Source organism: Ciconia boyciana, chromosome 5, assembly GCF_034638445.1.
Source record: "Ciconia boyciana chromosome 5, ASM3463844v1, whole genome shotgun sequence".
Taxonomy (NCBI): domain Eukaryota; kingdom Metazoa; phylum Chordata; class Aves; order Ciconiiformes; family Ciconiidae; genus Ciconia; species Ciconia boyciana.
Window position 1 is genome coordinate 3,342,795 of NC_132938.1, and position 17,470 is coordinate 3,360,264.

At 54.4% G+C, this 17,470-nt stretch overlaps 1 protein-coding gene across 2 annotated transcripts in view; it reads left to right on the plus strand.

The window, feature by feature from the left end:
* The first annotated feature begins 221 nt into the window (after positions 1–221).
* The window catches only part of LZTS3 (leucine zipper tumor suppressor family member 3), a 53,846-nt gene continuing 36,597 nt past the window's right edge, over positions 222–17,470 (plus strand). For both annotated transcript variants that reach the window (XM_072863017.1, XM_072863018.1), the window contains exon 1: positions 222–427. The gene's annotated coding sequence lies outside the window, so the exon portion shown is untranslated. The remainder of the gene's footprint in view (positions 428–17,470) is intronic.

Genomic DNA, 17,470 nt, shown 5'->3' on the forward strand with positions numbered 1-17,470 from the left:
GTGGGTGGGGGGGGTCCCTGCAGCATCCCACCATCCCCAGCCAGGGACATGGCCTGACCCGGTGGAGCCCTGTCCTGGGGGGGTGGCGAGGGAAGAGTTAAAGAGAAGGCGAGCAGATCCTCCCTCCATCCTTCCCTTCCTCGCTGTTAGGCTGCTGCTTTGACAGGGGGTGGGGTCGGGGGTGGCCGCCGTTTGCCGCAAGAAGGGGGGGGAAACGTGGCTGCGAGTGTGTCTGTGTGTGTGTGTGTGTGTGTGTGTGTGTGTGTTGGTGACATATGACAAAATGAGATGAGACCCCTCGGACGGGAGCGGCCACCCGGCTGCGCAGCCAACGCCGCTTGATTCCCTGCCCGCTCCCTGCCCGCCCGCTGCCCATCGCTGCCCACCGCGCCGGGGACCAGCAGAGCCCCGAGCATCCCCGCCAACAGTAAGGCTCGGGCTGGGGAGGAACTGGGAGGAACTGGGAAGCGGTACTGGGAGGGGAGGACACACGACGTGGGACGGGATGAGGGGTGACGGGGGGCGGGGGGGCTGGAGGGTGGGAGAGATGTGGGGTGCACAGAGAACAAGGGGGGGGGGACCTGATGCTGGAGCTTCGCTTGTCTGAACCACCCACCCAGCTGTAATTTGGGGGGGAGGGGAAGATTTTGGGGACCGGGGGGGGGGAGGATGGGCTGCCAGCGCTGATTTCTGGTGTGATGGAGGGGAGGGAAGCTTGTTTGTGCCTAAAGTCGCAGCTGCCTGGATTTGGCCCCGCGGGGCCCTTTGGATATGACAGCACCCAAAAATAGAGTGCAAGGCGGGGAGGGGCTGGGGGGGGGGGGGCAGACCTGTTTGCCAGTGCCCAGCAGGATCAGGTTATTCCCCATCCCCTTCCTCAGCTTCTTTTATTTATTTCTTTATTTCTTTTGCAGTGATGTCAGGGAGGGGAGCGGTGGCTGGGGATGGGGGTTGGATTCAAGCAAAGGAGGTTGCTGGCAGCCGAGTGATTAACGTGCAGTTGCTGGGAATTATGTCATCTGCCTCGGTGCTGGGTGGCCCTCACCCAGCAGCGGCGGGGAGGAAGGGAGGACGCTGGGGGGGACGTCACTACACGGGGCTCCCCGCTTGGGACTTCACCCAAGGAGGCACCGATGCCTCCCCGGCTTTGCGAGGACACGGGCATCGAGTGTTCCCCCCACCCATTGCAACCCCCAAGCCATGGGTGCACGCTGGCAGGGCTGTGGGTGCAAACCCCCCCCCTCCCGCTCTCTGCTCCCCGGGGTGCCCAGGCCCACAGGCTCCATGCCCATGCGGGAGAGGAGCAAGTTGCCGCTCTTCCCGGTGGCTCATCCTGCTCGCTGGCCCAGCAGCTGGGTTTGGAACAGCCGGAGAGGGTGTCATGATGAAGGAAGGATGAAGGCAGGCATCCCCTCTGCCAGCTCCCCGGGAGAGAGCCGGGCTGGAGCTGCTGCAGTGCAGCAGAGAGCCCTATCCGGGGATGCGGGTGTGCCCGGAGAGGAGGGCAGGGACCCCCTCTGCCACCCCCATCCACTCCTGAGAGCCTGGGAACCTGTGGCTGCGAGCGGCCCCCCAGGCCGGCTGGTCCCTCTGCTCCGGAGGAGAGCGTTGGGCTGCTGGATGCTCCGCAGCCTCCTGAGCATCCCGCTGAGCATCCCCTGCCTCTTCCCCGTGCGAGGGGACAGCTGGGGAAGGAGGGCAAGGCCTGCCAGCTGAGCCAGGTGTGGGTCCCCACTGCACATCGACACCTTCTTCCCTCTGCTCCGGACCCCGTGCAGCCCCGTGCGGCCCCGTGCAGCCCCGTGCAGCCCCATGCAGCTCCGTGCACCGCGGCAGAGGGTCGGGCAGGGAGAGGAGCAGGCAGATGCAAGCAGGAGGGCTGCAGGGAGATGTGGAGCAGAGGCAGGAGGGGTGGGCAGATGCTGTCACAGGTCTGTGCTGGCATTTTTTCTGCCCCACATCGTGGTATGTGAGAGGGGTGATGGCAACGTCTTCTTTAATTCAAGCTGGGAGTCAGCGGGTGTAATTCAAGCCAGGGGATGCTACTTGCCCCGCAGGATAACCTTTGGCAACTCCCTTAGCTCTACTGTGTTCTGCTTTCAACACCCTCCAGCCCATCCTTCATCTGCAAACCCTCTTGGGCAGCGGATTATGCCAGCAGCTGAGCCCTCGAGGGAGATGCTGGCCTTAAAAGAAGGGGCAGGATCTCAAAGCACCCCCAGTCTCGAGCAGCCGGGGGGGGAGGCTCCTCCGTCATCTGCGGTTCGTTCGCCTGTCCCCTCTCCGCGCGGGGAACCATGCGCCGTGCGGTTTGTTTATGTGTGGCCCTGGTTCGAGCGGCGATCTGCCGTGGCTATATATAGCATGTGATGCTGTCATCCGAGTTCAGCCTGACTGGGGAATTTATTTTCTGCAAAGGCTGGGAGGCGAACGGTCTGAAAACAGGCGTGGAAATGCCAGAGCGGTGGGATTCCCTGTCTGTGGCGTCCGGGATCCCGCATGGGAACCGGGCATGATGTCCTGAGTGTTGGCCTTGCGATGACAACGGGGCAGAGGAGGAATTTGTGAAGGGGCTGAAATTTCCCCCATTGGCTCCCTGCTGCAGGGGTGGGCATTTAAAAAGCAGTGCAGCAGCGTGCGTGGCCGCATGGGCTCCATACAGGGACGACTCCCTCCTCCTTGAGCTCTTCTTTGCTGGGTCACCAGGCTGATGTCCTAAGGGACAAACCCCCAGCCCCCAGATCCAAAAGGAGGAGGTAGAAAAGCATCTGAAAGTCCAACATCTGTTTGCAGGAGCCTAGATATTTGGGAGACAGCAGCGGCTTGTCCTACCAGAGATGGGACTGGGAGAGCCCCAGCCTCCATGGGGGCTGCAGCATCAGCCCCGGGCACCCGCTGCAGCATCCATTGCAGGGGCATCACCCTGTCATGGTGCACAAAGAGGGCGTCTCTCGCGCACCCATCCCTCTCCGGAGGAGGAAAGACGGTCTCCTGCCTTGCAAAAAAAGGCAGATGGGGAGGGTGGTTTCCAAATGCACAGTGAAAACCATGTTGCATCAGCAGAAGCACTCGCTGGATGATAACTCAGTCTGGAGCAGGAATCTGGATAAACCGGGCTGCAAAAAGTTTCTGCAGGGAGTCATGTCCTGACGGGGAAGCTTAAGAGTTAAGAGGGTGTTGCTGGAGCTGTTGTAGGGCTTAAAATCTGCTTTCTCGTGCAGGGAAACTGAGCACACCAAGGAAAGCCCAGCTGTGCCCAGGGCTGTCAGAGAAATCCGGCAAACAAAGGGTGAAACGAGGAGATTTCTTGTTTCCCTTCGCGGAGGATCTTTCCCCATTAGTCATTCTTGTCACAGGAGCTGGCAAACACGGTTATTATTTGAGGGATCTGAAAGTGAAATGGAGGCATAGGTCCAGGAGCCCAGACATCCCTGCCCCGTGGGCTGGGGGGAGTGGGCAGGGACCCCCCCAAGCCCCTCCGGCTTCTCCTCCATGGGTAAAACCTTTATACCCCATGTTGGGTCACTGCATTCCTCCTTTGGTTGGGCTTTCCCCGGCCTGGGAGTCCTTTCCTTGCAGGACATGGTGGCACCAGGAGCCACAGGTAGGCTGTGATGCTCCATCCTGGAGGTGGTGGTGGTCCGAGCGCTTTGAGACCCTGCAACAAGCCAGGTGGTTCCTGGCAGGGAGCAACGTGCACCCGAAACTCAGCTCTCCCATTGCCCCAGAGCCCCAGGCACCACTGTGGGGGGGAAAAGGCCAGGGGCACTGGCCCCAAAAAATGACACACCCCCATTTTTTGGAAGCCAGGGGCTGGACTTTTGCTTTTTCCCACTGTTCCCATAGGAACATGTCTTGGTGGGGCGGTGGGTGAGAAGGACATCTCTTCTGGGACCCTCACAGTGGTGGTCCCAGAGCAGGAGGGGAGCAGGCAGCAAGAGCGCAGCCAGGAGGAGGTTCACCTTCCTGGGGGGCAAGAAGGCCCACATAGCTCCTGAAACAGCAAGTAAAGCAAACACAAGCGTCAAAGCAGCCATCACGAAAGAGGGAGATGGCTTATGCCTTATAATCCAAGGTTGGCTGGAGCCAAGAGCTCTCCTGGCAGAGGGAGCTGAAAGTCCCCTTGACCTGGTGGAAGAGCTGCAGAAGCTCCGGCTTCATCTCAGTGGAGCTGCTGCAGGGCTTGAAATCGGGCTCCCAGCTCTCCTAAACTCAGGAAAACCCGAGTTTTCCCCCTTGCAAAATAGGTTTTGCAATTAATATGTGGATCCTACTGGTTTTATCTGGTTCCTGAGCTAGAAGGACAGGTTTTGTCTGAGCCTTGCTGGAGTTTGACCCAAGATGAGACCTGGTAGCCAGGTCTCTGCCTTCCCCTCCTCCCCGCTGACCGCTGCCGTGGCTGGCACCTTCCTTCTTCTGTGCATGCATTGAGTTTTGGGGTGGTCAAACGGGCTGGAAATGTTTGGGGTTTTCCTTTGGATGAAAGCAGGGGGGTTGTGGGATAACGTGACTCCAGCAGCTGGAGCCTCACTGGAGCACGGAGACCACGGGCAGCTCTTGTGCACAGAAGGATCCGGGATGGCTGCACCTACAGCAGCCTGGGCTAGCTGAGACACCAGAGAAACTCTCCTGGTCTCCAGCAGTTGGTGGCTCAGGGATTTATTCAATGATCTGAGCTTTCCTTTTTGCTCCATTAATTTTTCCGTTGCTTTCGGAGCCCCTGCATGCCCTTTAGCACCCTCTGACATCGTCCCCGCTCCCACCGCCCATGCAACAGCCACCTCCCGCCTTTCGGTCCTCAACTGGTCCCAGTGGTTGCTGCCGGAGTCTGAACTGCAGCACTGAGTGATGCAAAATAAACTCAGACGCCTCATCCTCACACCAGTATGGAGCCAAGCGACCCTCCCCTTCTTTTGGGGCCGGATCCTGATCGTGGGCCAGTGAGATGCTCCGGGTTTAGACAGATGTAATGGAGCCTGTTCTCTTTGTAGGAAGCTCAGAAGAAAGATGATCATATTATTAACACATGCTGCTCTTCACACAAACAACCTCACAAATATTTATCAGCTGGAGAAATACACGGGCTCAGAAGTTGCCAAGTAGCATAACAAGAGGCGCTTTTAAATAAATATATGTGCGTCTGCGGGTAACGAATTAACCAAATCCCTTGGTATGTGGCCCAAAGACATGTTTTTCTCTGGAAGCCCAGCACCAGTAATAATAATAATGATCCAAGCCAGGAAAAAAACCCGGGATAAGCAATTTCTGACCATGTGTCCAGCACCTAGAGAATCCTGGGGGAAACTGGTTCCCTGTCTGGAAGCTCCATGAGTGGAGCAATGCCTGCCGGCTCTGTGTCTGCCAGGGACAAACAGGGAAGGAGGATGGGACAGGGGTGTTTATTTTGCAGGGGAGGTGAGAGCAAGCCCAGTGCACCTCGTTGGGTTTCATCCTGCATTGATGAGCCTCTCCTATATACCTATAGGACCCTTCTTCTCTATCTCTCAGGCTTTCAAGATACCTTGTTGTAGGCCCTATATGGCTCAGTGGTTCTCCACGTTTCCCTCCCTCCAGCCCTGAGGCCAAGCAGCAGGGCACACTGGAGCTCTTCCTCCCCAAACCAGGTGGCTATGTCCGATAAATCCAGCAGGAATATTGCCCGCCCCAGCCTGTCTGGGCATAGTCTGCACTCTCCAGATGGCCGGGGTTTTCCTGTTTCCCTGGCGCTAAATCCTTGCTGTGAGGCCAGTTTGCAAGTTTTGGGGGGTTATTAGGGGAGTAAGTGTACTTCTGTACAGCACCGAGCATGGCATGGCCCTGATGGGCTCTGCAAGTGCTGCCAGAGAGACAAGGTGGGTTGGCAGATGAATGGAGATCTTGTCCTCTTCCTCTTTCCATGGGGAAGCCTTGGCTTGTGGAGTTGGGATTTGGTGGAGATGTTCCCATAGAAGTCCACCACCTCCTCCCCACCATCACCAGAGAGTATGACCTGAGGATTTTGCAAGAGGGTTGTCATTTTGGGACCACTTTGGGGTTCTCGCCTGAACCAAAGCACGAAGAGAGGCTCCCTGGGCATGAAACTGGTGGGCAAAGTCAACTGGGCGAGCATCCCCAGCTGCGTGGTTTCGGGGAGGATGGACACTGCCCACCCCTGGCGTGCCCAGGGTAGGAGGGGCCAGAGGCGGCCGAGTGGCCGAAGCGATGGCAGTGGATGTTGCCCACAGGGGTTGTAGATGCCCCATCCCTGGAAACATTCAAGGATGGGAGCTCCTCCCCGAGCTCACGCCCATCGCAGTGCCCCGCAGACACGCGCCGGAGATGATGCGCAACGGGAGGTCAGAGCTTTTATTAGCCCAGCTGCTGGAGCTGGAAAAATCAGACCAGCTTTCGGGCACAGGAGCTCATCTCCTTGTCCCTGCTTTCTAATTATATCAGTTGATCTAGTACAAGCTCATTCCACTCCCTGTGGACCGTGCCTTCATTACATCCTCAGCTCTGCCCTTCACAAGCACTTGGAGTTACAGCCAACACATCCCACCTGAGACGTTGGGGATGGGAGGACCGGGCATCCCACCTCAGACATTTCCCTGCAGCAGGGCCTTCTGCCTCCAGCGATGCAAGGAATTGAAAGGGAGACGGGACAGGGGACAGGGACATGTTGGTGTTGGTTTCAGCCAGAACATGCATCTTGCCCTGCTGTTGTCCACCCAGGGTGATTGCTCCCAGCAGTGGAGTGGAAAGCCAGGGAGAGCTGTCCCTGTAATGGCTTCTCAGGGCAGCTCAGAGAGGCCAGGACAGAAAGGAGAGGATGAAAACATCCCGAAAACCATCAGGGATGCTGGGCTGAGATGGGCAGAGCTGCAGCCCCACGTCCCCTGCGCTGCACAGGGTGGCTCCCCAGCTCCCAGGGCTCTCCTCCCCCAGGCACTATGGTCCCGCTCTCCCTGCCCAGGGCAGGGGGAGCTCTGGGAAAGACCAGGACCTGTTCCAGGCTCGTATTTCTCCCTCCTCAAATAAATACATTTCTCAAAAGGCCTCTAGGAGAAGCCACAGCTCCACCCAGTTTCAGCTCAGCAAGGACATAAATACCGGTCTCCAGGAGCAAGCTGAATACAGCCCATAAAGCACGGCTTTCGTGCCAGTCTCAGGGAGACCCTGATGTTCTCCACGGCTTCCAGCTCCTCCTGTAATGCAAATAATAAATCACTGCTGCTGAGCTGGTCCCCAGCCAGCCATTGCGCAGCAGGATTTTGCTCTCCTCCTTCCTCTGATCCGCGGGCTGCTGCACTCTTCCTCCCGGCTGCTGCACTCTTCCTCCCTCCCAGTGGTTTTCCAAGCCGGGATGCAGTTGCAGTTGCATTTGCAGACCCCAGGGGTTGATCTCTTTGGGGATCAGGATGTCCCCAACAGCTAGGAGTGGTTTTAGCAGTGTTGAGTCCTGAGTGGAGAGTTTGTTCTGTTTTGTGCTCTGCTACTGGCATTTCATGTGGCCCCTGGCATGTTCCTTAACCCTGCAGATCCCCGTTTCCCTCTGCTAGGCTGTATTGCAGCCCCCCAAGCCCAGAGCAGCAAATGGTAAGGGATTGTACTGAGTGGGAACTAAATTGGGGACTACGGTGAGATATTTTAAAACCTGATCTTGCGGCTAAAGCAGTGAATGCGCGACCTGCACATGTTTGGGGCAATCCCCAGCAGGCCAGCCTGTTTTCCAGCAGAGCTCAAACAAACTCACCTCACCTGTGATCTGCAGCTCACACTGCCAGGACTGGCCCAACCAACCCACAGCCTGTTGACATTCCTCAGTGCCAGCCAAGGGCTTTGTCTTCCCCTCCATGCTCTCAGGGGCCCAAATTAGCTTTTAATAATAATATTTAAAAAAAAAAAAAATCCCTGGGCAAACAATCCAGCCCAGGCACCCGCCGGGACTGCAAACACTCCCTGAGGGGCACCAGGTGTGGTGCATTCCTGATAGCAGGAAAAGAGAGGAGGGATTATTTCCCTCTCGCTGCAATGCACTGGGTGAGTAGTACCGGCCAGCAGCAGAGGACCCACCGCGGCTCCAAGCAGGGCTGGGTTGTGCCCAGCATTGTGGGAGGTGGGTACGTGGCTTTGGGAAGAGGTGCCTCAGCCAAGGTGCCAGCAAAGCCTCAAGCCCCAGAGGAGATTAATGGTGGTGTTTCTTGGTTAAATAAGTTCCCCCTGTTGGGGGTGCGGGGTTTCAGGTGATAAAAGGGATGTGTTTGTTTTAAAAACAAGTCCTACAAGTCACCCGAGCTATCCCTGAGCAGCCTCCCCATGCCACGAATGCCCGCATAGCCTGCACAGCTATCTCGGCATCGGGTTATGTGGATGCATCCACCACCCGGAGGTTACTCCTCGAAGCTGGAAAACTTAATTGTTCCTTCTTTAATGGACTTTCCCATCAATCCGTTGATGTCTTTTCCCCTCCTCCTCAGCCCTCAAAGAAGCAGAAGTGTGTTAAAGGCTTTACCTGCACTGGTTCCCATCATGTGAATGAGCAGAGAAGTCGAGGATGGGTAGGACAGCCCAGGGGTTATAGCCCCAGCTCCAGCTTTGGCCAGGACAGGACCTGGGTGAAATCCTTTTGCTTCACCCATGACGTGGGGTTGAAAAGCAATTTTTCACCCCTCCAGGGCTTTAGAGATAGGCAGAGATTTGGGCTGCCAGATAACGTTTCACTGGGCCAACTGCCATGATAAAACCAGAGCATCTGCCAGCTCCAGAGCCAGGCAGCAAAACTCGCCACCCGAAAGTCCAGCACAAGGTGACAGCAGGCATCCTCTTCCTCCGAGGGAGAACGTGCAGGAGATAACGCCAGCACCCCGGCGCATCCCAGCAGGGGCCATGTCTCCATTTCATGCCCCGCCGCGGGAAGGAGAATCCCTTCATTTCCTTCAGACACTTATCCTCTAAGGATCTTGATCCCGGGGGCGAGCGACACAAACACCCTTTAAATCCATCACAGCAGGCTTAGGGGAGGATTAGCCAATGCCTCTACAGGCTTTACACCGGCCTCTGGCTCCAGGTTGGAGCTGGTCCCAGAGCCCCGCATCCCACCCTGGTAGCCCCATCCCGCTTCACGTTTGCATTTCCCAAAGAAGGTGCCTGCAGGCAGAAACGGAGCAAGCCTGGCTCCAACTCCTGTCAGGAGATTGGTGCATCCCAAGCAAGCCCAGGCTGGCAATTCACTTCCAAAAGTGGCAATCATTTCTAATTGCAGAGCTGGTTCTGGTGCGGGTCGAGGATGTGGCTGAGCGTTACCTCCTGCACCATGCCTGTGCCTGGGGAGGAGAGAGATCTTCCCAGGCTGTTTGACCCTGGCATTGCCAGGGAAGGGAGAAACCCCCCTGCTCCCCTCCTTTGGGGGGGTTCCCTACATTCCCGGATATTTCCCTGACGAAGTCCAGATATTTCCCTGACTTCTCCCCACTCATCCCCGACCTGGCTGGCTGGTGGGCACCATCCCTCTCTGCCATCCCCTTCCTATTTGCAAGCAATTACCTGGATCGCTTTAGTTTTCAACACCTTTCCTCCTTAATTCATCTCAGCGATGCGTTTTTTCCCCCTTAGCTTCACTGCTACCCACTGCATCCCCTCCAACTCTTCCCATTTCCCATCCCAGAGGGCTTTTCGGCTCCAACAGCTCTCCAAGACCCTCCTGGTATGGATTTACTCCAGCACAGGCAAGCATGCATAATAGCCGTTGACACCGTAACTTCATTTGAATCGACCTTGTTTGCTAATTAGCTGATTGCAGTAATTGGCATTAATTACCTTGGGGGATTCTGCCTCCTGGGGGTCGGCAGTGGCTGGCCTGTCCCACCTAAGAGGTGGGAATTGCAGCAGTGAGATGGCTTCTGCTCCAGGGCCACGTCTTACAGGTATCCCTGTGACTTGTAGAGATGCAGAAGAGTTACAAGAGGGGAACCATAGCCTACTACAGTGATTTTTTAATTCCCAGAGTGCCTGAGAGGCACCAAAACTTCAAACACATTCAGACTAGCTACTGTAGAGCCTAAAATGGCTTAAAGTACCTGTTTATGGCATGAAGTGACGAGTGGATGGAACTCTTCACTCTTCCTCAAAATGCAACTGGAGATCACTCAAATATTGGGTTAAAGATAAAGGAAACGAAGTAGCGTTTCTCAGAGGACATCATTCCCTTGCAAAAATTCACTGCCAAAAATTCACGGAGGACAAAACGCCATTAGGCTGGGTGAGGAGGGACCAGGCAGTGTCATGGAGAGTGAGTGCCCTCTGATGGCACCAAACCATTTGAGGGGTCCAAAGGCAACCTCGGGTGTGAGGTACCTCTGAAAAGCTTTGTGGCAGGGGAGATATGAGGAATGATCAGTGAGTTTTTCCTCTTCCTAGTCCTTTTTTCTCGAAGCACCAGCTGCACAGGGAGGATGGAGACTGGGAGGACCTCCATGGAGCCTGGCTAGACACATCCCTGTCCCAGCCCCTCGGCATCCAGTCAAGATCCATCACTTCACCACTCCCCACCATACACTTTAATGATAACTCATACTCATTTTTTAACCAGAATAACCATGTCACTCCAAACCAAAGCACCTCACAGGAGCATATTTCCATCTGTGAAGCTGCTTGGGCCATCTAATACAGCCTGCCCCAAACGAAGTTGCACGAATCTGCAAAGTCCTATTTGCATGAGCCATCTATTTATATTGACAGCTTCCCACGCTCCATCCCTCCAGTCCTGCATCACTTTCTGCCGGGCTAAGCTGCATCACTCCAGCTCTTCTTCTTTCCCCTCTTCCTGAATATTGCCCTGCAATTATTATCTTTTCAGCAATTATTATCTTTCCAGTCTTCTGGGATCAGATAGAAACCCCAGGTCTTCTCAGAGAGGATGAGCAGCAGGCCACACCACTCCTCACCCTGCTTCTAGGGGACTCTCGGGAGCAGATTAACCTGACCCCGCTGTTTAAAAATGTTTACCCCTAGGCCGTGCCATTTAGTGTCTTCCTAGGTTACTAATGGACTAGAAAGCACTTCATTGCCCCTGTGCAATACAAGAACATCAGCCTGCTTTTGCCAAAGCCAGAAGAGAAATTATTGAGCGTTTCTGCCTTTTCTCTGTTGTTATCAGCAATTTTCTGATCTCCATCTTGGGGACAGGGAACACTGCTGCAGCTCAGTTATTTCACTGCTCTTCATTTTGTAAAATCAAATCAAAAGTCACTTCCTCCCTGTTGTCTGTGAACCTCCAGGAGAGATCTGATACGGCCAGTGCTTGGGAAGGGGATTCATTCATTGCAAACTGAATTGCAGAGTAAATGCCATAACTTTCTTGAGCCAGAATACCAACGAGCTCTTGTCCTGGTAGCCAGTGTTGGTTCTTCTGTATTTTGGGTGGAGAAAAGGCAGCCCAAATGGAACTCAGGTCTCCAAGACCCTTTGACTCTCTGCCAGCACTGCCAAAAGCCCAGATTGTGAGCCAGACCTTTTATTCTTTACCTTAAGAGGGTCAAATTATTAGCTGGGCATCCACTGGCTGCATAAACATCATAAACAGGCCTCAACCACATGTAATGCCATCAGCCACTGCCAGTGACCCTGGCTGCAGAGCGCTGTCACCTCCCCATCTGTGTGGGTCACTTGTCCTCCTCTGAAATCACATAGGGGGTCCATAGGGGGTCCCAGGGCCAAGTGTCACGGTCGCAGCAGATGCTGTAGCCAGGTTTGCAGGTCAGCATCACCCGAGACTCCCGTTACCCTCTGTAACGTGATGCTTTCTGAGCCCATGGCAGAGGTAGAAAGCAGGCAGCGGTGGATACTAAGGGAGATCCTGGGTTTGCACCATTTAGCTGTTGGTTGAGTCTCCAAACACGCAAGAAGCAGTTGGACCCATCCATGAGGTCTCAGCAGCACAAGGAGCATGCTGGGACTTTGTGATGACTTGTATTTGCTGCAGCAGAGGGGTGAAGACCCCTGGCAGCTCATAACCAGACTGCATCAGACCCAGCGGGTACGGGCTGGCCAAGAGGTGGATAAGCCATTTTTACCACTGCGGAGGAGTTTTGCTGTCATTGAACAGCTCTGCGAAGGATGAGTGGCATGCGTGGGGGTGGCTGGCTCGTTTGATCTAAGGGAGGAGTTGGGTGAGGACACGGGACTCGTCAGAGAGAAACAGATCGAGGCAGAGAGCAACAGCAGTAGGAGAAGGCGATGCTTTTCCTCTCCAAAGGTTTGCAAGGTTGGACACAATGAATTTCCCTCCTCCCTCTCTTACCCAAAAAAGCCACATCCCAAGAGGGATTCAATGCCGTGTTTGAATCCGTCCAAAACACGTCAGGGTCGAACCTTTTTAATAAAAGAAATAAAATAAACCCAAAGACAAAAAGCTATTCTGGAGGCAGGGAGGGGAAGGAAGCGGCTTCCAAAATATCATTGACAACCCTTCCTTTAACCCCAGCTGCAGCTGTGGGTTGGGTGTCTCTACACCAGCGGGACCTAGCAGGACAGGAGATGCGAGCACATCCTCCTGCACCTTTCTTGTGGTGGGAGACAGCTCCAGTGATCAAACTGCAGAGCTTTGGGCAGATTGGGTTAGGACCATGAGGATCTGGGTGCTGGAGAGGGGACATCTCTTGGTGGGAAGGGTTGAGCAGGACAGGATGGGCTCCTGCAGGGAGAAGGGAGATGGCTGACACCAAAGCTCACCAAGCTATTTGCATCTGGCTTAAATACCATTAAACACAACATGGACCCCCTCCTCTACCCCATCTCCTGCAGCCACCACTTCTCTGGCCAACAGGACCCCGTGGCTGTGTGGGCTCCTGGGGTCTCCTGTTGGCTTTTGGAGGCTGCGTTGCCCCTGGCTGTGATGCCAGCTGGATGGCCAGAGGCAGCTGGACAGACTCCTGGTCCCCACATCTCCAAAATAATTGGGGTTGTGTCTTTCCTGCATTTCTGCTCTTTAGCTGGAACCATTAAATGAGGCTTTTTGAGAAGGGACCTTCAAGCCATTCCCGTGTGGGGTTAAAGTGCTGGCACTTGGGACGAGATGGGGAGGATTTCGAGCTGGAGGAGGGGGTGGATTTCAAACCAGAGACAACTGAAATCCAGTTTGATGGGAATGGATACACACAAGGTCCTACTTTCTGCTGGGTGTCTTCTTGCAGTGGAGGAGGGCACCTGCAGGTATAGAAAACCCCACTGGTAGGGGTGAACCCCAAAAGGATAATGGGATCCCAGCAAATCCCTAGAGAAGGAGAAGAGAGCAAGGGTGCTCAGCCCACCCTCCTTTCAAGCCCCCCTCCGCTGGGATGCTGACACATCTCACCCGGTCCCTCTTAGCACCGTCTCCCACCTCTCCCTGCATGCTTGTGAGGACAGGACTGTTCCTCAGAGGATGACCATGGGTCACTCTGGAGACAAACGCATGGTCTGTTTGGAGCAGTGCAGAGAAAGGCGATTTCCCCACAGCCCATGACATGTCTCAGGAATTTGCGGTCTGTGACGGGTGAGTCAATGCGAGCGGGAGAAGTCTGGTATTTTTAAGACCACTGACATTTGGGGGTGTATGAGCCCTCTCCCTCCTCCCACAGCCAGCATCTCAACAGTGCCTTGCTTGTGGTAGCCACCTCAGACGGGGAGCGAAGTCAAAGGCATAGCTCAACAGCCATCACCAATGCAATGCTGACACTAGCAATAATGGTTCTTCAGAGATAGTGCCAGACTAGAAACAGGCAAAGACGACCCTTCCCAAGGCAAATAGGTGCCAGCCTCACAGGGTGGTGCCTCCTAGGATGAGGAGATGAAGGATGCAGGGTCAGGGTGACTGGGAAGAAAGGATGAAGGATGCAAGGTCAGGGCGACTGGGAAGAAAGGATGAAAGAGGCAGGATCAAGGTGAGCAGGAAGAGGCTGTTAGGAGCCGTGGAGATGAGGCAAGAAGCCGTGCACAGATGTTTTGTCCAAGCTCTTCTTCAAGTGCTCAGAGGTCTGTCTGTCAGAGGTCTGCACCAGAGTATTTCCCTACTAGGAATCCACCTGCATTGAGTTAAAAAGCCCCTCACCAAGTCATGGAGAGCTTCTCCAGAGCTTTCACTCCTCCTAGGACTAGGGGCCACTTGGCATCACGGTATAATGTTGCCATGTTCACGTGGCTGTGTCCTCCTCTGAAGCTCAGGGTACTTGTGCCACCTGCGCTGCCTTGTCTGGTGTCAATCCCGGGCTGGTGTGCTGGTGGGCCACCAGGTCCCGTCTTTCTTGGCATCCCCCCCCTGGTAGTCAACACAGCCTGCTGACTCGTCCAGCTTATCTACCTGCTAGCATGGCATCACGGGACTTGTCCAGCTTCCAACGGGGCTCCAGGACAGCGTTGTCTCTAAGCCAAGACACTCCTTGTGCTTTCCCCAGGACAGCCATAGTTTGGGTGGCCCATGAACCACCACACTGTGTTGCACCTGTCCTTACCAGGGGAATCGGGTCCTTAGCTCCTCCTCAGAGACCAAACTGCCTTTTCCCAGGGATGCTCTTCCTCCCCACAGCATGCCCGAAATGGTAGCCACCATCTCCCCTTCCCCACCACTCCTCCTTCCTGCTGGAGACAAGTTTCTTGTCCTATCTTGCTCCCACATCTGCCCAGCCTGCCGCTCTCCTCTCCAGAGCTATGTCCCCTCCTTGCTGTCCTGCTCATACCCAGCCCTGGCTGCCCTGGACCGAAACAAGAAAGAGAAGGTTTCCTCAACAGTGAAATGTGTTTTTTGTGGAGACTGCATGCAGGATGGTCCTACTGAAAAATTCACTCTGTATTTTCAGCGTGTAAGCGATTAAGCCAGGCAAGTGATATAAATTTAGCCACCTTCGTACCAGATAATCTATCCTCAGTTTAGAAAACTTCCTGGTTGATTTCTCTTTAGCAAAATACTACGGTGTTTTGTGGGTTGTTTTTGGTTTGGTTTTTTTTTGTATCATGCACACAAGACATCTGGATTATGATAATTTGAGTTTTCCCAGATCTTTCTCCAACCTGCTGCCTTCCTGGGACATGGCGGGGGCACTTAGTGTTTTAGGGATGAACAGCAGGGAAAATCAATGCAAACAATGGGCAAGGATAGATAGAAAAGGGTCAGTTGGACAGCCTGCTTTATATTCCCCCCATACACTCCCAAATTTGACTTCTGTGCATTTTGCACTGGGTCATGATGGATTTCTGGTCCATGAACTTGTCAAGTTTCCCCTTGAACCCAGGTACCCACAGAGCATCAACTGCATCCCATGGCAGGGAGCTCCCCAGGCCAGCTACCGCTGCATGAGAAAGGGGTTTCTTCCTTTTCTTCCTGATTTCTTCCTTTACCTGTCTCCTCATGGTTTTGGAGTGTTCCTCCTTTCCACGCTGAAAAGAAGACAGAGATCGACATCTGTGTGTCATTTGGCTGGGGCTGTGGTCTTGCTCCCAACTGCAAGCTGTCTGAAGCACTGCCCCAAAGCCACCAACGCTCTTGTGAAGCCTCCCGGGGATGTCTGAGCAATTTGTCAGCACGGATTCATTTAAAAACCTACAGAGGGAAAACGCTGAAAATACTTCTGGTATTTGTACAGGCAGATCCCGCGGCAGTCCCTGTCAGCAGCACAGGTGAGACAAACGGCGTGGGATTGCTTGCAGCCCAGACAAATTAATAAAGATGCTGTGCCGGGATGAATTCTGCCTCAAATATATGAAGTGCAAGCTTGTAACATGTGCCAAGCGCCTCTGGAGCTTGTTTCACAAGTGCTTCCCATTTTACATGCACAGCTGAGGCATCCTGCTGCCCTGAGCTCGAGGTAGGGCTGAGAACAAAATAGAGGAGTGGTGAGACCAGGTGGTGGTTCAACCCCAGGCAGCCGCCTTCTCCCTTTGCACGTCTTCGCCCCATACCAGCACAAAGCACCGGGAGCCTTTGGCTGGCTTTAGGCCATAGTTGCTGGGCTGATTAGGGTTGGATGGACAGCACAAAGCATGGCGGTGGGAGCTGGGGTGGAGGTGTGAGGGTTGGTCACCAAGGTCTTCTCCCCATTCAGTGGAAGATGAACGGATCCCGGATGGATCCTTGGCCTGATCTAGGGTGTATTGGCTATTTGCTTACTGCAAGGTGGCCATGCTGAGCTGAGCAATGTATGCAAACCTGCTGGGACTAGGGAAAAGGGATGCTCTGGAGGTCTGGCGTGTGGTCCATGCTCAGTGAGGAAAGGGGAGGAGAGGATGAGTTCTCAGCTACGTGGACACGGGCCAGGAACTGAAGGTCACCTCCTTCAGTTCTCCATGTCTCCCTCCCAACCCCACAACCGCAAGTCAAGCAAGCTCTTGCTCAAGTCATTTGTTACCTGTAAAGCTTGGACCAGGACAGGAAAAAACCCTAAATGCACCAAATACAGCCTGTGAAGAAATGCAACGCAGGGTTACGGTCAGGATCTCTCTAAGTGAGGGTGAAAAGGCCAGAGGGATGGATGGCTTTTGCGCACAGAGATGGATGTCCCCATGTGTGGCACAAGAGATGTCTTGCTGTGACTTTGTGGAGCGGAGAGCAGCCAGGAGTGCAGAGTCCAACCGCATCCTTTGCCAGCTCCAGAGCCAGCACTGCTACGGGGTGATTTTCATCCCCACCTAACACAAACCATCTGCTTAAAACCAGTATCTAGGAGCTTCTCCCTGGCCTTGCTTTACTCTTTCAAGAATTCTGGTCACAACACCCCATAAAAGATACAATAGGATTGCAAAGGATACAGAGAAAGGGAATGGGTAGGGCGTGGGGTTTTACGGAGAACAACTACCTAGGCTAGAAATCTCCAGCCTGGGAAAGAAATGACTGAGAAGAAGGTCTATATATAATTCTCATAATGGAAGAATAAGGGGTCTCAAGTCACCATCTAGAGGTCATTCGCTCTTTGCATTCACCTTCAGGTAGCCTTGTCATTGGCGTGACCTTGAGAGAGGCTGGTGTCTGCTTTAGGACGCACTCGCCCCAACAGCCCCGGTGCAAAACAGGCTGAAGCTCCTCTTGCTTGCGAGCTCTGCCTGGCTCCCCAACACACTCCCCATGCTGCTGAAGTGTGTCAGTGCCCAGAGCACGCTTGGCTTCACACATGGTGCAAACACCAGCTAGACAGAGGTTAAAGGTCTTTCCTAAAATGTGTCTGAAGCTTGGGGACCAGGAGAAGGGGTGAGCTGTGCACGGGACGTGAACAATTACACACCTTGCTGCTCCGAGAGATGCGGATAGGACGGGGAGAGCAGATAAGCTTGACCTGAGCATCTGCCCCTTGTGGATTTGCATCTCTGGAGGAGATGCTCATTGGGTTTGGGCTAGAGATGAGGGAGGGGAGCCATGCTGTAAATGGAAATCCAGTGTTCAAGCTCCTTCCAAAGGACATGTATGGGTGTCAAGGGCATCACTGAGTTTGGAGAAGGTGTCTTGCTGCCTAGTGTGGAGGCAGGAGCA